The sequence below is a fragment of the Ovis aries genome, chromosome 11 (assembly GCF_016772045.2).
Source record: "Ovis aries strain OAR_USU_Benz2616 breed Rambouillet chromosome 11, ARS-UI_Ramb_v3.0, whole genome shotgun sequence".
NCBI lineage: Eukaryota > Metazoa > Chordata > Mammalia > Artiodactyla > Bovidae > Ovis > Ovis aries.
Genome location: NC_056064.1, coordinates 56,994,379 through 57,017,680, shown reverse-complemented (window position 1 = coordinate 57,017,680; position 23,302 = coordinate 56,994,379). Strand labels below are relative to the sequence as shown.

The 23,302-nt window shown below is 54.0% G+C and overlaps 1 protein-coding gene and 1 long non-coding RNA gene across 4 annotated transcripts in view; one reads left to right on the top strand and one right to left on the bottom strand.

Moving 5' to 3' along the window:
• The window catches only part of SDK2 (sidekick cell adhesion molecule 2), a 273,344-nt gene that overhangs the window by 195,811 nt on the left and 54,231 nt on the right, over nucleotides 1-23,302 (bottom strand). The gene's annotated exons all lie outside the window — the stretch shown is intronic.
• LOC121820665 (uncharacterized) lies at nucleotides 3,275-10,675 on the top strand. Its single transcript, XR_006061325.2, has 2 exons — nucleotides 3,275-3,424; nucleotides 5,260-10,675. It is a non-coding gene; the product is annotated as an uncharacterized LOC121820665 (long non-coding RNA).

Below are 23,302 nucleotides of genomic sequence, written 5' to 3'. Positions count from 1 at the left end.
TCCCATGGGTGCTAGCCCATCAAGTTTCTCTGCCCGAGGATTCTCCGGCCAAGAACACTGGAGTCGGTTGCCATTCCCTCCTCCAGGGGATCTTCCTGACCCAGGGATTGAACCCAGGTCTCCCGCATTGTGGGCAGATTCTTCATCATCTGAGCCACTAGGGAAGGACGGGAGTGGACAGGAAGTGGTCCTGTCTGTGTGACCTTGGACCAGCCACTAAATATCTCTGAACCTCAGATCCCTCCGTCTGTAAAATAAGAACAATGACTCCTACTTCACAGAATAGAGAATTCAATGAGATGAGGAAGCTGATAAAGGTGAGAGTACCTGGCACACAGTAGGTGCTCAACCAACATGTACCTCCTGCCGCTCTGCTGCACACAAGCCCTGTGTTTTCTGGGCTCCAGGTCACCTGGGGTCCAGCTGCGTCACCCAGCCTGCCTCCTTGCCTGTTCCCTCCCTCCCTCCATGACTCTCCGTGCTCTTTTCTGGTCTCGTGCCCTGATTATTTCTAGATCAAGGTGAACTGGCCCGGCTCAGAAATATGCCTGATGGAGCTCTGACTAAGAGGACTCAAGCTGAACTTGGCGCTGTAGGGGGCAAGGGGAAGACGTGGGCAGAAGGGGCAGGGAGCATGACTCCCCCTGGCCTCTCAGCCACTCTGCTCCATTAACAGAAGGTTAATGGCTCTGTAATTTATTCTTCAGGATACTACCATTCCAGAAAAGGGCCCTAACCTCCTAACTCTTTGCCCAACTGGGAAAATAGCTCAATTACTGTGAAATGAGACGCTGTCCCATGTGAATAGATCAGCATAAAATGATCAGTAGAGAAGGCTGGACAGGAACAGTCACCTCTCTGGACACGGCAGCCTCCCCTAGGCAGTGGGAGGGCTGGAAGGGGCTGTGGGGGCCTCTCCCACTCCTACCCCCTGGCCAGGGCAGCCCCTCTGCCGCCATTCTCTCCCAGCAATGTTCACAGGGCAGGTGTTTAGCTGGAGTCCAACCAGGAAACAGAAATGACTTGATGTATTAACACCCAGGAATCTGCTATAGGGCACTGGTTCCAGGGGAGCTGAGAAGGCAAACGGGGACAGGGAGGGACGCAGAGGCTAGCAAGACAGGAATCCTCACCAGGCCTAGGAGGGAAGGGTCCCGGAGGAAGCAGGGTTATCAGAACCCTGGGTGGGCTGCTGGGGGCAGCTAGGACAGGGCCACCTGTCTGCCAGGAGCTGGAGTCCCAAACAAAGCAGAGTGCTGCAAGGAATTCCAGGGGTGACTCAGAGATGGGGGCACACCCCAGCTTCCCTCTCTTTCCCACCCGCCGGCACCTCCCATCAGCCACGCTCAGCCCGAGACCAGCTGCCTCAGAGCCTGAGAAACCAGGAAGACAGCCATCTGCGATCCAGGACAGAGCAGGGGAAGGCCAAGGAAAGGATCTGAGAAGGAACAGCCCAGGAACGGCACAGGGGGTCCGGACGGTAGCCTGAAGCCACAAAGCAGGCAGGCGGGGGGCCCGGAGCCCCTCGCCCTTCCTTCCTTCCTGCCCCGCACCAAGGGCTCAGCCCACAGGGATGGACAGCAGCATTTGGCCCCTACCAGCTCCCTGTGCCTTGCTGATAAATGCCAGGGAGCTCCCGCGCCCAGCCTGATCCATCAAGCTCCCAGTGGCAGGTTGCAGGGCCAGAGACCTTGCCCATCAGGTGCTTAATCTCTCAGACAAAGAGCAGAAATGCAGTCCGAGCCGTGGAGACACATAGCACATCAAGGGCAGCTTCCAACTGTCTGAGTCAGAGCCCCGCGGCTCCTGCCAGGAGCGGAGAGGGAGCCTGTCTTTGGTCTTCCCTCCTCCGACGTCTCTGGAGGAGATGGAGGGAGGCCCGGAAAGGAAACCAGAGCTTTTTTCAGGCCTTTCCCGGCTCTCCTGTCTTGTTCCTCTCTGCTTAACCTAGCCTGGCCCAAGCCTCTTCTTTCTCCCTTCCGCCCTTCCTCCCACGATAAGAACCGAAAGCCTCCTAAGCATCACTCGTTCTGTGGGAGCCATGAATTCAACAGTGAGCAAGACAGGCAAGGTGGTCCCCACCTTCACGGTGCTTGCACACAGGGTTTCCAGAACTGCCCCCACAAGGGCAGGAAGAACCTCAGGTCTGCCCCACCCACCCCACCCTGCTGCTTCCAGAAGGAGCTGAGACCCAGGCCACCCACAGACCCAGTACAGGCCTTTTTTCCCCTGAACCCCTTTCCTGGAAGGAGGAGGTCGGAGAAGGGGGTGGGTGGGGAGGCACTGGACTCAGAGGGCTGTGATTGGATGCCACCAGGCTGACAGACAGCGGAAGAGACCAATGCAGATGGGCGGGTGGCCAGAGTGACAGTCAACCTAGCATCTGCGGCGGATGCCACGGCGGGTCCCGGCTGCCCGCCCCCAGCCCTCGGCCGGCTTCGCCCTCCCGTCTGGAGCGCAGCCCTAAATCTCTCTGACATAAAATATCGTCGGAGAGCCGCAGCACGGAGAGATTAAAAAACAATAAAGAGAAAGCGAAACTCTCGACTATAATTACCAGCCTCTAGCCGGCAGCAGCAAAGACGCACTAAAATTTTAATAGGAACCACTGCATTTAATTTAACGACACATTTTTTCAATTACCAGAATAATTGTTTTATTCATAAAATGAGTTTCAATAAAGAGGGTCATTTTCCTTTGTTTTTATTATTCATTTGTGCAACATATTTGAGATAGGATTCCCTCGTGTGAAGGCAGCTTGGAGGGGACCTGTGACATCTGTGTCATGAGTGAAAATCGGAGGGGGCAGGGGGGCCCCCCGGAGGGGTGGGCGTCCACACAGTCCGGGTGATGGCTGAGTGTGCTCCGCCAGGACATCAACCTCTGTCCCCTGCACCCCCCATCGGAGAACCTTCCAGAACGCACTGAAGTTCACTGTCACCAGACCCCTCTGACCTCTCCAGTCATACCCACCACTCGAAATTTACTGAGCTCCCTGTGGCCACTGGGAAGGATCCAAAAAATTACACTGCTAAACTGTGAGACAGCCAGAGCCCAGGGCAGCTTGGAGGAGAGGGAGGAAGTGAGCAAAGATAGTAAGTTAAAAAAGACAGCCTGTTGCTGGGAAATTGAGAGCCCCCGAGCCTCTGTTCCTGCCCTCCAAGCATCCGACCAGATGACTGCAATGACCGTCACTTCCTGGGTGCTGAGCCCGTCCTACCCAGATTAACCTCCCAGCACACAGCAAAGCAGGAGCTGTTGTTCCACCCACTTTAGATACGAGAAACCGAGGCTCAAAGAGAGGAAGCTCCTTGTCCCAGATCTCCCTGGGAGGATGTGGGGACAGGATCTGAACCCGGCCAGGCTGACCGCAGAGCTTACACAGGAGGCTACGTACGACGGCAGCTGGCCAGCTGGCCTCGAGGTAGGTTGCTTCTCAGAGTGTCCTCTGCGACTTCATCTTTGAATCAACTCGTTTGCGCTTCTCTCTCTGGCTTCGTTTACACTGCACTCTAAGCTGTCTCCCGGGCAAGCCCTCAGCTCGAGAGCCCTCACTCCAGTCCTCCGGCTGGCACTCAGAGACAGCGCCAGCTCCCAGGCTAGTGCAGACGGTCCCAGCCTCACACGGCTCCCAGGAAGGGATGGATGGATGCAGGTCAGTGTGGAGGCCGCTGTGGGGGCTGGGAGAGAAGGATCGGGGGAGCCCTGGGGTACCCCACTCTGGGCATGGAGGTGATGCTGAGCATGGAAACACGCTTGGTTGTCTGTTCATTCTGAACCCCATTAGAGCCAAGAGTGGAGAGACAGGACACAAGGAACCAGCGGTGGGAACCCTCAGCTGCCTCCATATGGAAATTGACATTGACGAACCAATGTCTGTGTCAAGGCCTTTAAACACACGTTACCTATTAGTCCCCATGGCTACCTTGGAAACTGGGTATTATTATCCCTGAGTTAATGACAGGGAAACTGAGGGCCCAAGAGGTCAAACAAGTTTTGTCCAGGACCATGCCATTCACGGGACTTCCCTGATGGGCCAGTAGTTGAGAATCTGCCTTTCACTACAGGGGACACAGGTTTGATCACTGTTTGGGGAACTGAGGTCCCACACGCCACCAGGGAACTGAGCCCACGTGCGCAACTCGAGCAGCCAGGAAGGCACAACTACAGAGAAGCCCCCACACACCACGACCAGAGCCAGGCTGCGGGGCTTGCATTGGGTGAAGGCAGGGAGAAGCACATCCCAGGCAGGGACGACAGCTCTCGCGAAGGTGCAGCAGGTGGATGGAGCCCACGGCCTGGAGGGGGTGCGTGTTGGGAGCTCGCCATCAGACCCTGGACTCATGCGGCCTGTTGCCTCCTCTGTCGACTGAGCCAAGTGCAGGAGAGGAGGGGCCCTCCCATGGACGCTTGTCTTGGCCAGGTCCCTGCCCTGGGCTGCGGGGGGAGCTCGGAGGTCAAGTCCAAGTCCCACCCCTGCCATTGGGCGAGCACTGGGGCTGGCCTGGATCTTTCATTCTCTCCCTCTGCACCTCAAAGCCTGGAGCTCAGATGGAGTGGGGGGTTGAGGAAGGGCCGAGGTGCCGGGGGTGGGGACCGGGAGTGGGGCTGCCAAGCACCAAGATCACATAAGCAGCAGATGTCAGCGGATTAGCGGCTCTGCCTCCAAAGCTGCCGGAGCCACTTAATATTCTGCAGACGGATCGCTTCCCTTTCATAAAAAGCAAACATGGAATTGAAATGCCGCAGACTCCAAACACCTGGGGAGGGCTGGAGGCTGGAAGCCGTGAATCTAGGGGGAGGGGTCCGGGGAAGGAGATGCAGGATGGGAGGGACGGGGCGTGGGCCTCCCTGCTGGCCAAGGAGTGCCAGTCCCCCCGGATGGGGAGCTTCGGGGGTGCCTCGGCCCTGGGTTTCTGAGGCTCCCAGAAAATACCCAGGACTTTGGAGGGCATTGCCCGGGGGCCGGGGGTGGCTCGGGCTGGGGATGGACTGTTGGGAAAAGCCATGCCACTTGTTGGAAGTCGCTGTCATGAAGGGAGATAGATACTCGGGGACCATTCCTCTTCTTCCTCCTGACACCATGGACTGGGGGCGGAGACACAGCCAGTGACATGGGAAGCAGCAGGTTGGCTCCAAACAAGCAGATCAACAGAGCAAAACAGCAAACAGCTTTTGCTAAATATGAATAATTCCAAGAGCCCAGTGAGCTTTTATCTTATGAGCTTTTCTCTCTCTCTCTTTTTTTTTTAAATAAAGGAAGATGACTTCCTTACATTAAATGGAGCTCACCACGTCCAGCCAGGACAGAGAAGAAGAGCTTTCTCCCTTAGCCTCACGTGAGACCTGGAGTAGCTGGGCACAGCCTGTTGTTATTCTAGTCGACCCCATGGACTGCAGCACGCCAGGCTCTTCTGTGCTTCACTGTCTCCTGGATTTTGCTTGAAATCATGTCTGTTGAGTTGGTGATGCCCTCCAACCATCTCATCCTCTGCTGCCCTCTTCTCCTTTTGCCTTCGATCTTTCCCAGCATCAGGGTCTTTTGGGCATAGCCCGTTATTAACAGGTGGCATTTGCTTGGGTGCTGGCTGGACAGAGGCCATGAGTCACCTTCGGTTGGGGCACTCACGTCTGACCAACATGGGACTTTTTTTTCAGCACACCTTTTGTGAAAACGATTTCTTAATTCTCGTGCAGCTGTTGTTCTTTGGTTATTCCATCTCTGTTCCCTTTGTAAACCTGTTCTGATTTTAACAGAAATACGGTCAGAGGAACAACCTAGCTTGTCTGAGAAGTACAGCATGGAGACCCAGCCGCCTGGGTTCACATCTGAACTCTGCCATCTGCTGCCTTCTGATGGAGCAGGGAGGATGCAGGGCAGAGAAAGGAGAGGAAGGCCTCACGTTCTGCCTGTGACCTGGCACAGAACATAGGCTCTCAGCCCACAGGTCTGCTGGGCAGACGTCGGAGGAGCCGGAGAATCCGAGTACGCGCGCCTGTGGTTGGCTCTGTATGTGGTCCCGCTGGGTTTCCTGTACAATCTCCCAGAATTCCTCCATTAATCACAGTGACCCTACCCAGGTAGTCACGGATGCTTTGTTCTGAAGCTAACTTCACTTGGAAGAAACAAAGGGAAGAGGGAAAGAAAAAAAGAAAGGACAGAATGGAACAATAATCAAGCTATGTCCAACATCTGCGTGGCATTAAAAACTTTTGGCCATTCTATGCAGCATGCAGGATCTGGTTCCCTGACCAGGAAGTGAACCTGCGCCCCTGCAGTGGAGGCGCAGTCTCAGCCACTGGACCTGGCGCTTTAACACGTCCAGGCACTTCTACACGGACCGCGTCTCCTTTTCTCATCCAGCCGGGGACGTCGCAGCTTGGGCATTAGCCCATTAGACAGATGAGGATACCAAGGTCCACAAGGTCTTCCACAGGCATGTGCTGAATCAGGGGTCAAGCCAACAGGGCTTCCAGCAGGAGCCCCGAGGGAAGGCTGCCGGCTGGGGTCCTGACCCTCCCCCGTGGGGGTTCCCGGCCCTGAATCCTGGGGTTGTGAGTCACGCCACATAGGAGGGATGCCCGCCTCCCAGCCCCTGCAGCTCCAGGCCTGCCTGCTTCCAGGTTCTTCCAGCCAGTGGCCTGGGTCCCAGGATGGGGTCTCATTTCAAAGGATGAAAAATCAGCCAAGAAACAAAGTAAGAGAGGAGAACACACCTGAGAAGGAAAGGGACCACCTTCTCCAGCCGACGAAAGAGAAAGCAATAGAGTACTTCTGTTCACTGCTCAGTTGGAACCACCCACCTTCACCAGGGCCCCCTGTGCGCAGAGGCCAGGATCCGAAACTGTGTCTGAGTCCAACAGGGACTCAGGGGTCACAGCGGCTGGGAGAGGAGGACCTGTCCCACCAGACAGATGCCCAGAGGGAGGGACCTCGACAGGACAGCATGCGACACAAGGTCACCCACTGACAGAGCAACTCTGGGAAGAAGCGCTCAGCCTCCTGAGCCGTGGGCTCCTCACTAGTGACGCAGAGCTGACAGCCGAGTGGGCTACAGAGCTGGTCAAAGAGTTGGCAGGGCATCTGGCACAGAGCAAGGAGTGGATGAATGGAATGCAATAAAGTATAGTAATAACATTATAACATAGCATAATATACATTACATTAGATAGGGTATTCTTTTTGAGAGTTCTTGAGGCTGAGAACTTTCCCATGACACAGGAGAAGGGGTTGGGAAGGATACACAGGTGAGGGTGATCAGCTCCCCGCCAGGACTCGGACCGTGTGGGGGCTGACAGCACCCCTCCCCCGCTCCCTCGCCCCCTCCCCTCCCCCATTCCCCTGCTCCAGGTAAACTACATCTAGGGGTGTCTGCCCTCCAGCCTGCGGAGGGCCTCCCCACGGCCAGGCGGGCGGACCCAGCAGGTTGGGCAGGTAAGGTGAGCCCCTCCCGCGTCTTTCTGTTCACACCTTCCCATCCTAATAGATGCAGGGTCCTAAATGTCTGCACTCCAGGGTCATGGACCCACAGAGACCTCGCCCAGACAGGACACAAGAGAGGGCGAGACAGCCCGAAGCCTTTAGTCCCCAAAGCGCGGGCATCACTGGTCACCGTGGCCAATTTACAGCATCTGGTCTTGACCTTGGGTCAGCATGCAGGGTTGGGGGTCCTCTAAGCTGTCACACAGAGGGGAGGGGGGTCTGTGCCCCAAAGTCCGGCCCCAGCCTTGCCTGGAAAGAATGCAATCTGGAAACCAGTGCTCAGGATCCAGACCCACAGGGAGCCAAGTTCAAACCCAGGCGGGATCGAACGGCTCGGCCCTGAGAGCCTCGGTATCCTCGCCTGGGAGATGCAGGCCCCGCTCAGCTGTGTCCGACTCTCTGTGACCCCATGGACTGTGGCCCGCCAGGCTCCTCTGTCCGCGGGATTCTCCAGGCAACAATACTGACTGGGTTGCCATTTCCTTCTCCAGGGGATCTTCCTGACCCAGGGATGGAAGTTGGCAGGTGGATTCTTTACCACTGCGCCACCTAGGAAGCCCATCCCTTCTAGTACCACTGCCTTAAACCAGGAGAAGAAACTGCAGACAGGAGTCATTAAAATTTTAATAACCAGGAACACAAGGTTCCGCTTGGCTGGGACGACATCTGGGCTGTGGGGATGAAGCAGGGCTGGGTGTACCGGCTGCTGAGACTGCGCCTGGCGTCCACCTTCCAGCGGCCAGGACACGGAACGTTCCAGAGATGTGGAGTGCTATTTCCTCAATATTTAAAATCTCGCATGATGATGGAGGATCTGGGCTCAGCCTACAGGGTGACGGGAAAGCTGGCTGAGATTTCGGATGTTCATACCCTGCCCGGTGCAGATCAGCCGCTCCAGAAATGCCAGCTCCCTGCCCCTCCCTTGGGTCTGACTCAGGAGCACCAGGCTCCCCTCCCAGGAGACAGGCCAGAGCTCCCTCCTGCCAGCGAGAAAGGAGCTGGGACACGCTTGGGGGTCAGGAAGCAGGGAGCGTGGATGATGCCAGCAGGCCTGGCTGGCTGCCTGCTGGACACCAGGGCCCCCGCTCCCCCGCAGGTACAGGAAGAGGGGAGACGCCCTTCCCTGTTCCTACTCACCCTGCCCAGGCTTTGGGGGATCTGGCGGGAGCCCCACCCCAGATACTCACAGCTTGTGCATTTCTAGCTGTGCCAGGGGTGGGGCTGGGGCAGCTATTTTGGGTCTGGAAAGAGCTGTGGTGGGTGTGTGAGGAGGCAATGACAGGGTTGGCAGGGCCGGGCCCCCTCTTCTGGCCTCTGTCCACTCATCCCACCCACCCCTGCGCGTGGTCAGCCCACGGGACGGCCTCTCCCAGATCAGGGAGGGGGAGGAGGAGAGACCAAGAAAGGCACTTGGTTAGGAAGAGGAGACGTCAGCCCAGGGTCTGGGAGGTCCCCAGATGGTGAGGTGGCCGCAGAAAAGCAGCCAAGAAGACACGGTTTCCTGGGCTGCTTCAGAGCAGAAGCAGCCGGCGTCCTTCTTCAGGCTGTACTGTGTGGTTGTCACATGGTCCCCAGAGGTACACGTTACAGGGCTCATTTGGGGGGTGTGCGTGATCACTGTGTCAGGGGGACTATCTTCCAGTATGTGGCTCAGGGCTGGCCCCTGCCCCAGCCTCCAATGGCCAAAAGACTGGACAAGGAGCAAGTGGCCCCAGAGGGCTCCCTGGGGACTGCTGAGACCCTGCCGCCCCCACCCCCGCCCCCGCCAGCTGGCTTCCCCTAGAATGAGCCTCTGCTCGCAAGGACTCTGTTTCAGGACCAGAATCAAGGTGAGGACAGCTAGGCATTGGGGCAAAATTTAAACGAAGGGTGGCAAAAATCTGAGTCATCAAGATAAATATTTTAATGTAACATTTCAAAAAATACAAATTAACGTAAGACATTCCACAATGAACGAAACAGCCAGATGTTAAGTAAAGTCAGGCTCTGATGGCGTTGGCGCTGGGGGAGGGGGTGCGGTGAAAGGGCAGGGGCAAATTCAGTCTTCTGGGAACATTCTGATATTTTATTCATCATGTGACTTTCACATTAATTTGGATTTTTAAAAAATACTGCATTAAAACGTTATTTATCTCGATGACTGAATGTCTTGGGCACCCATTCAATTTTGTACTTGAGGCCAGAGCCTCACTCATTTGATCCTTGTTCCGGTCTTCCTCTGTTCGCTTTTTGTATCCAATTAGCCTGCCTCTTCCCTCCACTTCGCCTGTAAGAATTAGGGCAGGTGGAAATAGGGGAGAACGGCAGCCACACGCATTCTGAATGGAGCATGACGTCAGATGCTTCTCAAAGGAGAAAGAAGAGCCAGGGGGGTGGGAGGCAGGCAGGTGGGAGAGGAGGAGGTGGAGGCTGTTCTAGTGTCTGTCCAGAATGATGCATGAGGGCTGGGGAGACAAGGGGTGAGTCAGGGGGTCTGGGGACAGTCAGAAAGAGCAGGGAGAGGGGGACAGAACCTGGGCATGGAGGAGGTGGTAAGGAAGAAAGAGAAATATCACCAAGACGTACTGAGCATTTTACCACGTGCCAAGGACTGGTGTGTCCGTGTTCTATACACTTTAACACACGCTCATGCCTCCATCCTAAACATCCTGAGGAGGTGGGCTGACTTATTGTCCCCATTTTACAGATGTGCAAGTTGAGGCACACAGACGCTCTGGAGCCCACAGCACCCCGCTGGCGCTGGAATACCACCTCAGGCAGTCTAGCTGGAACCTCAGTACTCTCACTATTTCCCGGGGGAGGGGGGACGACGGCCCCGCCCAGGTCCTCAGACCACTGCTGGCAGGGGACCTTGGGCAGGCACCCACCACACCCAGGAGATGCGTGGCCTCCGGGCAAGGCTGGACTGAGACAGAACCAGCGATGGATAACTTCGCTTTGAATCAGAGATGCGCTCTCCCAGAAGTCACAGGCAAATCTAATTTTTATAAATCATGTCCTATCTCGAATACCTTAGGGGAATTCATAACTTTAAAAAACCTGTCTGTGTTCCTTTATAATTGCTGCCTAATATAACTCTCAGTTTGAAATGCCATGAGCAACTCTGCAGGACAACAGGACTCCAAAAGGGGCTCTTCAGGTGTACGTACCATCTTGGGGGGAAGGGAATAAATAAAATCCTATTTCACACGCCCTAGGTGAGTTTATTTTTTTCTGCTTTCTTACAGTAAATCTTTTTGTAACTCTTTTTTATAGCTATCCTGTTTTCTATTTTCCTGTCATTTCCAGACCAATTTCTTGAATTTGCTTAGACTTGTACCAACACAGCAGCCACTAGCCTCCTGAAGCCATGGAAATTTTAACTTGTCATTGAAATGACGTAACATTTTTAAACTGACGTACAGTTGCTTTATGATGTGTTAATTTCTTCTGTACAGCAAAGTGATTCAGTTCTACATACAGATGCATTCTTTTTAAAAAATCTTTTCTGCTATGGTTTATTATAGAATATACAGTTATTCTGTATATTACACAGTATATATGTATATATAACTGTATATATAGTTATTCTGTATATTATAGAATATACAGGACATATATATATTTTATATATAGAATATACAGTTCCCTGTGCTACACAGTAGGAGCGGGTTGCTTATTAAAATGAAATAAAATTTAAAATTTAGTCTCTCAGTCACACTGGCCACATGAGGCTGGCGCTGCCACGTTGGGCTGTGCAGAATATAGCACATTCGAATCACCATAGAAAGCCTGGCTGGACAGGGCTGGCTTGCAGCATGAAGTCCGTCTCCTCTCCCTTTTTTTTTCGGCCATTCCACGTGGCAGGTGGGATCCCAGTACCTGGAGAAGGGACTGAACCTGTGCCTCCTGCAGTGTAAGCGTGGCGTCTCAAGCTCTGGACCACCCGGGAAAGTCCAAAGTCCCCCTTCTCTTAAAGTGAGGCTCTTCTGCAGTCTGTCCTTGAGCTGAGCCTCTGGGATGTTCAGCTATACGTGATGAACAGCTGCTGTGACTAAGGTCGCTGGGTGGGTGCAGGCGTGACCAGGATCAATGCCTGCTGTACTCCCGTGTGGCCTCGTGAGACCAAATGGCTGGGTCTGGGGCTGCTGGTAAAGGTGGCAGACCAAGCTCCCTCCAGCGGACGACAAGTGGCAACAAGTGTCTGAAGGCCCTGGAGAGCCGCCAAAAGCAGGCGACAAGGAGGGGAGTCAGTACTCAGTGACTTTTCCATGGGGCTCTGCTGATGGCGGACTCCAGCCTCTGCCAAGGGGGACAATGAAAATCCAGACGAAGTGAAAGTGTCAGTTGGTCAGTTGTGTCCGACTCTCTGCGACCCCATGGACTGTAGCACACCAGGCTCCTCTGTCCATGGGACTCTCCAGGCAAGAATACTGGAGTGGGGAGCCATTCCCTTCTCCAGGAGATCCTCCCAACCCAGGGTCTCCGAACCTGGGTCTCCTGCATTGGCAGGAGGATTCTTTACCATCAGAGCCACCAGGGAAGCCAGACAGAAAACCTGAAATCTTACTGACTTAAAGAGCCAGAAAACAGAGTTTGGAGGGACTGCAAATCGTTGGAGTGTGAGGGTGGGAATCCCAGAAAGGAGAGTCAGTGGAAGCAGACTCAAATTCTGTGTATAAACTGTGCCCAAAGCATTGGCCAACCTGTGAAATATCCAAGCACGGGCCGCTCTAAGCAGCTCAACAAAGGTTAGAAGAACTGAAAAGAGATTTCTGCTACTGGCCACCACATGGGAGACAAAGTTTGGAGCTTGAGTCCAGCCAAATTAACCATTTTCGTTTGCTTTTAATCAATGCATTTGAGGGTAACATAACAAAATCCGAAGTCTTTACAACACGTCATTCACAATGTCCAGGATATGGCCCCAAACTTTCAGGCACACACACACACACACACACACCCACACACACACACCCAGAAAAATGTGATCCAACATAATAGAAATCAATACAGACTATTTTACAACAGCTGTTCTAACTGTCCTTAAGGACATAAAGGAAAATATACCTGTAATGAATGTCCAAATAGGGAATCTCAGTGGAGAAATAAAAACTGTTAAAGAGAATCAAACAAAAATTCTTGAATTGAAAAATACAAGATCTGAAATTAAAAGTTGATTGAATAGGCTTAACACTTCATTAACGAGAACAGAAGAAAGAGTCAGTGAATGTCAAGATGGCTCAATAGAAAATATCCAACCTGAAGAACAGATTGGAAAAATACCTAAAACCAAAATAACAAAACACCAAACCTGGGGCCTCAGGGACTGTGTCTAAGCACCTATAAACGGAGCCCCAGAAAGAGAGGAGAGAAAATGCGGGCAGAAGAAGTGTTTGACGAAATAAAGGCTGAGTATCTCCCAATCTGGGGAAAGGCAAACTGCAGAGTCAAGGTGGTCATTCAAGGAGGACAGATACAAAGGGTAGTAGCCATTAACCCAATGACCCACAGAAGTGACCACCACCCCTGCTTTACCTTAAAACCAATGGACAGCAGGGTCCATCTCTCTGTCGGCTTCATGTACACTGTGATAGACAATATGACAATATCCTGTCCTCTCTAGACAGTGCAACAAAAAGGCTGAGGCTACGAAAGCTCTGTACTTTTGCACACGTTTTCCTAACTGACATTCAACAACTGTCTCCTGAAGAGCCAGGAACTCTCGTCTCCATTTTTATTTTCTTATTAATTAAAAAATCGGAAATTGGCACTAAGGTTCAGAGACGCTGAACGACTCACCTACGATCACACGGCAAGTGGCGGGGCCAGGGCTGGATGTCCAGCTCCAAAGCCTATTTTCTTTCCTCCATGAAAAGTGAGATGGTGGGATGGCATCATTGACTCACTGGACATGAGTCTGAGCAAACTCCGGGAGTTGGTGAAGGACAGGGAGGCCTGGCATGCTGCAGTCCATGGGTCGCAAAAAGTCAGACACGACTGAGCGACGGAACAACATCAATGATGAAAGTGTTAGCTGTTCAGTTGTGTCCGACTCTTTGCGACCCCATGGACTGTAGCCAGCCAGGCTCCTCTGTCCATGGGATTTCCCGGGCAAGATTACTGGAGTGGGTAGCTTTATATCCATGTGTATTCACCCTGGCCACACACTGGATTCACACATGTGGGGAGCTTTTAGAAACAATCTCTGCGGCAGATGAATCGATCAGAAACAGCAGGCATTGGGTCCAGATGCTGGAAAATTTGAAATCACCCCTCCAGGTGATTTTCAGGCATGGCCTGGGTTGAGAAACACTGTGGCTGTTATGCTGCAGTCTGGAAAATTCCAGGCAGAGGAAGAAGAGTGGGTCAAGCTGGTTCACACAGGTGGGCAGTGAGAACCTTCGGTCAAGGCCCTCAGGATAAAGGTCCAAGTCCCAGCCCTGTGAGTTTATAACCCTCTACCTCTCATCTTTCTCCTGGACTTCTAGGAAGTGCAGAGCTGTCCCCCGCTCTCGGCTCCAGAAGATATGGGAGTGATAAAACTGTCGGAGGAGCTTCTCCGCAGCAGGGCTTGAGTTACAGGAGGCTGCAGCGTCGGACGCAGGACACTTACTCTGGGTGAGGAACGAGCAGTGAGACCTCAGAGCCCTAACTCTCCCAGGCTCTGCTGGGGGAAGGCAGAGAGTCGGACAGCCCACATTACTCTCCTGGGAGCTGCCCGGTGGTTCTGGGGAGAGAGCGAGCCTGTGCTGAGCAAGGCGGATGCAGGACAAACGCCCCCTGGTTTGCTCTGCCACGTCCCCTTCTGGTCCCTGTGGCCTCTCACGCCTCCTAAAGCCAGCCTGGCCTCAGGACGCTGCTCCCACCACTGGTGCACTTGGCCCCGCGTCCATAGGACCCATCACTGGCTCTGTTTCCCTAAAGCCCAGCACAGAGCAGAGGCCCCAGAGATCGTTTCTGAGAGCATGTGAGGGTGAGTGAGGCTGGCCCCCGCTGCCATCTGACACGAGGTTAGCCAAAACAGGCCAACCGCCACTGCCAAAACAAAACGGGAACAAGACCGGAAGACGCCCTGAGCACCCCTCTTACAGTGGTGGTGATGCTGATGGTGCTAATGAGATGCTGGTGGCGACGCAGGCGCCACCCTCCACTGAGTGCCGGCTCCACCCTACCTCTTCCCCACTGCATCCTCCAGCCACCCTGCCAAGGGGACTGCTTTGGCTCCACCTTACAGACAGGAAGACTGAGGCTCAGAGACCGAATACCGCTTGCCTGTGGCACAACTGAGAGCAAAGCCAGGTCCATCTCCAATGCGGAAGCCCTTAGAGGGCGGCCCTACTCTCCCATTCCCGTGTTCCCCTCAAGCCTCGCTGAGCGGAATCAAGTTTAATCCCCAAAGGCCGCCCTGACCAGGCCTAGGCCTCCAGCAGTGTAGCCAACCCCAATGCCCTGTGTCCACTCTGGGGTTCCCACTCTGGGTAGCTCCCTGCTCTGAGCTAGCTCACGGCCTGGGGTCAAGGTGGCTACTGTGTGACCCAGCGTGGTCCCCAGGGGCCGTCCATACTCAGGCAGCTGGCAGCCCACCCAGGTCCGCTCCTGGCTTATTGATCTGGGCCTGGCGGGGAGCAGGCAGGAGCCCAGCCTCGTGGCCTGATGGGCACTCCCAGTGGCCTGTGTCTAATGACCGCAGAAAGCCATTACAGCCCACTTAGCTGTAAACAGCTCTCCACGGCACTCATTAGGGCCACTGAGATGCAGCGGGAGCCCTCCCCCTGCAGCACGAGGAGGTGTGTGCCAAGCTAGCAGGGGCTGAGCCTCCTTCTTACTGGAAACACTGCTTCCAGCCCGGCCCGGCTTCCGGGAAAGGTGAGCCCGGCTGGGTCCTGGCCAGCGGCCCTGCCCTCTGCGACCAGGGTCTCCCACGTCAGCGGCTCTGTCATTCCCGGCGCAGCAGGGATCAGGCTTTCCATGCCCCAGGGCTGGCCTGACATTCAACCTGAAGGCTAGCCAGCCTGCCAGATCCCCCAGGATCTGCCTGGTGCCCTGAAAGCACTGGCTGGGCCGGTCCACCTATACACACCCTCCTGTCTATGGTGGGGACGTCCCACCTGTCATTAGAAAGGATGGGCACTTCTGGAACCTAAACTTTAGGCAAGTGAGACCCCAGGTGCTCGGACCAGGTACCGTCTCCCCTCAAATCAGAGCTCAAACCATCTCAGCCTCGATCCTAATAAAATCACGTAAGGGTTCCAACAGATAGAACAGAGCAACAGGCAGATGCCCTCATCCAAACAGGGGTAAGGGTGGGGGTCCAAGCCTGTCTATCTTGCTGTCCCCCCACTCCCCACCCTGATCTACCCACCGCTTGCCACGATGACTGAAGCACCTCTGAATTCTGGGGTCCTAGGGACACGATTTAATAACCTTTGACCCAGCCTGGGGGCTTCTCTGGTGGCTCAGCGGTAAAGAGCACCCCTGCAGGAGACGCAGGAGACTCGGGTTTGATCCCTGAATTGCGAAGATCTCCTGGAGTAGGAAATGGCACCCCACTCCAGTATTTCATGCCTGGGAAATCCCATGGACAGAGGAGCCTGGCGGACTGTGGTCCGTGGAGTCGCAAAGAGTCGGACACGACTGAGCACGCGCTCGCGCACGCTGACAGGGGTAATGGACGTAAAATGAGAGCATACGGGTGGGCTCTAATCCAGCACGACTGGGGCCTTACAAGAAGAGAAGTTTAGGGCACAGACCCGCACAGAGGGAAGGCCACGTGAAGACTCAGCGAGAAGGCGGCGGACTGCAGGCCTTGGACAAAGGCCTTGGAAGGAATCAACCCTGCCGACACCTTGATCTTGGACATCCAGCCTCCAGAGCCCGAGACAGCTGTCTGTTGTTAAACTGCTCAGTGGGTGGCTCTTTGTTACTGCTGCCCGAGCAGCCGTCCCCGACCGTCAGGGGTGGGTCCTCCTTTCTCTAACCCTCCATCTCATCCCATGCTTCTCTTGGTGCACACAGACTAAACCACCATCAGGCATTCCTCTCTGCTGGACCATGGAGCCCGTTCCTCCCATCGCTCGGCCTAGGATGCAGTTTGCTCTCTGTGCTGAAATCTGTTGTACCCACTCCCGGGTGCCAGCGGCCCTCTTGGGTGTGGCTCTAGCACCCCGTCCCGTACCCAGAGCAGGGAACCGTGGGCTGTCCCCTCTCTGGCGGGGTCAGCCTTCCTGCCCTCAACTGCACCTGCTTCTCTATGATACAGCAGCTCGCACCGAACCAGGGCCAGCTTTCCACGCATGAGGCCCAGGCGGCCTTTGAGTCCTGTTTTCAGAAGAGGCCATGCCGGGTATCATGCTCTGTGGTTGCCGTCTTAAAATCCTCAATAATTGTGTTTTGTAAGTGAGGTATGGATCTTTCTTGATTTATAATGGAGGTCACCATGAGTTGAAAATGCATTTACTACATCTAATGAACATCACAGCTGAGCCTTGCCAACCTTGACTGTGCTCTGAACACTTAACATTAGCCTAGAGTTGCACAAGATCGCTTAACTCAAAGCCTGTTTTATAATAACGTGTCAAATACCTCATGTCATCGACTGATTGTTGAAAGTGAAGCACAGAACAGTGAAGCTATCTGGGTACAGAATAGTTGAAAGTGCATTCGTTTTTGACTCGCGTGATAGTGGGGCTGCCTAGAAGCTGCGATCACGGCTGCTGCCCAACATCATGAGAGAGGATGGGACCATATATCGCCAGCTGGGAAAAGATCAATGTTCAAACCCTGCAGAACAGGTTCGGCTGACTGTGCATCATTTTCGTGCCATTGACCAAAGTCGAAACACTAAGCCGAGCCATCGTTAAGTCGGAGACCCTCTGCGTTGGAAAAATAGCCAGTGCAGGTGAGCAGAAGAGAGATATGCAGAAGACAGCAAAGAGCTGGATGCTTCAGGAGCTATAACAGCACTGTTAAATCTACTTTTCAAACAAGGGCCACTTTTTCGTTCTGGCCAGGGTCTTGCAAACTATACAGCTAATCCCACAGCAGATTTAAGAAAAACTCTTCAGCCCCCAGGGCATCTCGCTCGAAGTGCTAGTAAGGGGAGGCTGCTCTTAAGGATTTCTCGCCTTCCCGAGGGGACCTGCGTGCATTCCTGCACCTGCGACTACCTGAGCTGACCCCGCTGTGATTCAAACGCCGCCTGCCAGGCTCAGCTCCGACAGTCCGCTTTCCACGTGCCACTCAGTCACTGATGGAAGTGGTGACCCCACAGAGTCAAGGACATGCCCCTTGCTACCATGCTAAGACCGCCCTCCCTCCAGACGGACACCCATCCCAGGATAAGCTGCCACCCACCCTATTCTTTCTATTATTTTGTGTTGGAGTACAGCCAGTTAACAATGGTGTCACAGTTTCAGGTGAACAGCTTAGGGACTCAGCCATGCACATACCTGCATCCATTCTCCCCAAAACTCCCCTCCCATCCAGGCTGGCTCGTAACACTGAGCAGAGTACCCCGTGCTGCTCGGCAGGTCTGTGTCGCTCGGTTCTCCATTTTAAATGTAGCCGTGTGCACACGTCCATGCCAAACTCCCTAACTATCCCTTCCTCCCATCCTTCCCCTTGGCCGCCAGAAGTCCATTTTCTTAGTCTGTGAGTCTGTTTCGGCCACCTGCCTTCCTGAAGAGGGGCACCCCCTGGTTAGATGCCCCTCCTCGTCTCTCACAGGAAAACCGCCCTCCCAGCCTGGCTCCAGCCTGACTCAGGACCTCTAGGACTGGGCTGAGGCTGGAAGCTGGGGTGAGAGGGTCATGTTATTGGGGATATTTGGGGGACTGCATGGCTCACACTCTGAATCCCGACCCGGGGCTCCGATGGGTAGGGTGGGGACAGCCCCTCCTCTATACGACCCAGCATCTCTTGGGAGAGGGGAGAAACAAAGCAGAAAGTGGGCGCACAGGCACGAGCGTTTGGGGGTGTGCGCTGGGTGTGTGGCAGGAGCGTGTTGCCTTCTCTTTCCAGGCTGGCAACAGCTGGCGCTGCCTCTCAGAGCCTCTGGCTGTGACAATTACCAAAATGTTTACTATGTGTCACTATTAATAATGCAGAAGCTCCGCCAGCCTCCCTTTCAGAGGAAGAGAGCACCGCGAGAGCGCGGCCAGGCTCTCGGCAAGAGTCCCGCTGCCCTGCGCGCTCAACCCTGACCCTGCCTCGGCACCCCCCACTTCTCCTGCTCAGCCGGCCTCTCCCAATCAGAACAGGGCTCTCTCCCCACCCGGGTATCCCCCTGGCCCTTCCGATGCAGGCTTTGGAGCTACTCACTCAGGAAGTCTTCCAGCAGATTCCACCCCCACCCTCCACAGAATTGCACTCTCGCCTCCGTGTGTATAAGTGAGTGTGAGGGAGGCTCGTGTCTCACCGGCCTGCCCCCTTCCCCACCGGCTCTGTGAGCACCTTAAGGTTGAGACCTTCTCTTCCCGCCGGTCCCTCAGGCATGGCAAGCTCCTGCCCATTTGCCCCAGGAGCTCTACCCAGGCTATCTCCTCCCCCAGCAAATCCATCCCTCACCTCTTTGCCTAGTAACTCCTACACATCTTTTAGGGATCAGCTTAAATGTCCCCTCCTCCAGGAAGCCCTCCTGGACACCTCTTCTAGATCATAGATCCCCCTTTTGAGTATTTTTACAGACTCTTGTAACTTGATTAATCACTATGAAATTAAATAATTTCACCTAACGTTGTCTTATCCTCTAGACTGTATGCCCCCTGAGAGCACACTGGTTTTCGCCTGTGGCTGTGTTCTCAGCATACAGTAGTCACTTAATGAATGAAGGATCGCCCAAAGACCAGCCCTGATTCTTGCAGCTTTAGTAACAGGCAGAGTCACTGGTGCTGCTGGCTTCCCTCCAGCTCGAGGGAGCACTTTGGGCTGCCAGTGAGTGCTGCAGGGTCTGACATGGGGGTTAGGTGCCCCTTCTTCTGGAACATACCTGCACCTCTGTAAGGCACCCCATCCCCATCATAAGACACAGCTCCCCAAAGCTGAGCAGGGAGGGCTCTGGATAATAGACACCCCCCACCCCAAGCAAGTCACTGTTCTCTGGACCGCAAAGGCTGGGGGGAAAGTCAGAAGTGGCCCCCTGGGCGGGATGTCCTGGTTGTGCTAACAGTCCCCAGCCCTCACACCTGCCCACAAACGAGTTCCTGGGGGTAGAGGGTGAGAGCGCCCCTGCCCATCCACAGCTCCATCCAGGACTCTGCCCTCAGCTCGGAGTCCAGAGTCCGGAGTCCAGGCGGATGAATAGGCATGTGGGGGTAGGGGGTGGGGGAGGGTGAGTGCCAGGCTCGCCCACAGCTGCTGTGCCAGCCTGCCAGCCACCAGGAGCCTGTCTCTTAAACACAGATTCTGACTTCGAACAACAAGATGCCGGGGACACAGTCTCCCTGGACAGCCGGATCGGCAGAGGCAGCTTGGGGTGGGGGAGGAGCCCTCTAGGGAAGAGGGCTCCCCGCCCAGTGGCTCCCCAAGCACACCAACCCCTACTGCCCGACTGTCCCGCACACCAGCCAGCCTGCAGAGCTGGGCACGGGGACTCAGCCTCACCAGGTTCTCCCGGCTCCAGGACAGGGGAAGGGGTAGCCGGGGGCCCTGGTGAGGGTGTGGATGGCGGCAGGGGGCAGGGGAGGGGCTGACCAGTAGCTTTACTCAGTATCATTTTTTCCAAAGAGTCGTGTGTCCTCAGAAGAAAAGGGAAGACCTCTGCCGACCTGAATATCCAGCTGTGGACCTGCCCACCTTCCCCTCAAAAAGAGGATGATGGCCGATGCCCAGGAGGCACCACGCCACCTGTCCTGCCCTGCCTCCCTCCTCCTGCCGCTGACCTGAGCGAGCTGGGGCACAAGGTGAGTCCTTCTGAGCCTTGAGCTCCTCCGTCTAAAATAAGAGGGGCGTGGACCTAGAGATTGTCACACTGAGTGACGTCAGACAAAGAAGGAGAAATGTCATATGACACCCTTATATGTGGAATCTAAAACGAAATGGTACAGATGAACTCGCAAAACGGAGACTCACGGGCTTCAGGAACAAACTTAGGGTTGCCTGTACGCACTGTGGATTTAAAATGGATAATGAACAGGGAACTACTGTGCAGCTCTGGGAACTCTGCTCAGTGCTCTGTGACAGCCTGGATGGGAGGGGGGTCTGGGGGAGAGTGCATGGCTGAGCCCCTTTGCTGTCCACCTGAGAGAGTCACAACACGGTGAGCCAGCTATGCGTGCGTGCTGGTTAAGTCTCTTCAGTCGTGTCTGACTCTTTGCGACCCCATGAATCGCAGCACGCCAGGCCTCCCTGTCCATCACCAACTCCCGGAGTTCACTCAGACTCACGTCCATCGAGTCAGTGATGCCATCCAGCCATCTCATCCTCTGTTGTCCCCTTCTCCTCCTGCCCCCAATCCCTCCCAGCATCAGGTCTTTTCCAATGAGTCAACTCTTCGCATGAGGTGGCCAAAGTACTGGAGCTTCAGCTTTAGCATCAGTCCTTCCAAAGAAATCCCAGGGTTGATCTCCTTCAGAATGGATCTCCTTGCAGTCCAAGGGACTCTCAAGAGTCTTCTCCAACACCACAGTTCAAAAGCATCAATTCTTCGGCGCTCAGCCTTCTTCACAGTCCAACTCTCACATCCATACATGACCACAGGAAAAACCTTGACTACACGGACCTTAGTCAGCAAAGTAATGTCTCTGCTTTTGAATATGCTATCTAGGTTGGTCATAACTTTTCTTCCAAGGAGTTAGCGTCTTTTAATTTCATGGCTGCAGTCACCATCTGCAGTGATTTTGGAGCCCCCCAAAATAAAGTCTGACACTGTTTCCACTGTTTCCCCATCTATTTCCTATGAACTGATGGGACCAGATGCCATGATCTTCTTTTTCTGAATGTTGAGCTTTAAGCCAACTTTTTCACTCTCCTCTTTCACTCTGATCAAGAGGCTTTTTAGTTCCTCTTCACTTTCTGCCATAAGGGTGGTGTCATCTGCATATCTGAGGTGATTGAGATTTCTCCCGGCAATCTTGATTCCAGCTTGTGTTTCTTCCAGTCCAGCGTTTCTCATGATGTACTCTGCATATAAGTTAAATAAGCAGGGTGACAATATACAGCCTTGATGCACTCCTTTTCCTGTTTGGAACCAGTCTGTTGTTCCATGTCCAGTTCTAACTGTTGCTTCCTGACCTGCATACAGATTTCTCCAGAGGCAGGTCAGGTGGTCTGTATTCCCATCTCTTTCAGAATTTCCCACAGTTTATTGTGATCCACACAGTCAAACGCTTTGGCATAGTCAATAAAGCAGAAATAGATGTTTTTCTGGAAGTCTCTTGCTTTTTCCATGATCCAGTGGATGTTGGCAATTTGATCTCTGGTTCCTCTGCCTTTTCTAAAACCAGCTTGAACATCAGGAAGTTCACAGTTCATGTATTGTTGAAGCCTGGCTTGGAGAATTTTGAGCGTTACTTTACTAGCATGTGAGATGAGTGCAATTGTGCGGTAGTTTGAGCATTCTTTGGCATTGCCTTTCTTTGGGATTGGAATGAAAACTGACCTTTTCCAGTCCTGTGGCCACTGCTGAGTTTTCCAAATTTGCTGGCATACTGAGTGCAGCACTTTCACAGCATCATCTTTCAGGATTTGAAATAGCTCAACTGGAATTCCATTACCTCCACTAGCTTTGTTCTTAGTGATGCTTTCTAAGGCCCACTTGACTTCACATTTCAGGATGTCTGGCTCTAGATGAGTGATCACACCATCGTGATTATCTTGGTCATGAAGATCTTTTTCATACAGTTCTTCTGTGTATTCTTGCCACCCCTTCTTAACATTTGCTTCTGTTAGGTCCATACCATTTCTGTCCTTTATCGAGCCCATCTTTGCATGAAATGTTCCCTTGGTATCTCTAATTTTCTTGAAGAGATCTCTAGTCTTTCCCATTCTGTTCTTTTCCTCTATTTCTTTGCATTGATCGCTGAAGAAGGCTTTCTTATCTCTTCTTGCTATTCTTTGGAACTCTGCATTCAGATGCTTATATCTTCCTTTTCTCCTTTGCTTTTCGCTTCTCTTCTTTTATTAACATGCTCCTCTGGAGGGGCATACTCCTCTACCTATGGGGTCTCCCAGTTCTGACCTTCCAGGCGCGCTTCTTCCCCTCCGACTCTCTCCATCCAAGGGGCTTCCCTGGCCCTCCTGCCATCCCAGCCCAGCCCAGCGGTCTCCAGCACAGAAGAGGAGAGGGTGATTTATAAGAGAAGGGCCAAAGGTCTCAGAGCCTGTTGATCTGTTACAGGTGACGGATGCTGGCCGCTGCTCCTCTGTCCTTGTGGCTGATTAGAAAGCGTCTCTGGTGGAGGATTAAAGGGGGGCGGGAGCGAAGGGGGCAGAGGAGGATCCGGCACGGCCAGAGAGCTCACCGCATGGCCAGGAAGTCCACCCTCCGCTCAGGTGGTCCTGCTGTCCATCATGGGGGAGGCAGGGAGCTATGACCCAACGCTGGCTTCTCCCCGTCACACTGCCTGGCACCAACCCACCAAGTCTGCAAAGCCACCAGGCAAGGAAGGGTGTGCTGTTCCTGTTGGAGAGGTGAAGAATGGGAAGCTCAGAGAGGTCAAGTAACTTGCCCAAGGCCACACAGCTATAGACAGAGCCAGGACTGGGACGTAGATTTAGAATGAATCCTCTGTCTCCCAGGCTGTGCACTTCCTGCTGTGGTTTCCAGGGTCCAGGGCGATTCCGTGTAAAGGGCACAGGAATCAGGAGCTCATTCAAGTCAGCCTTCCAACCCAACAACCG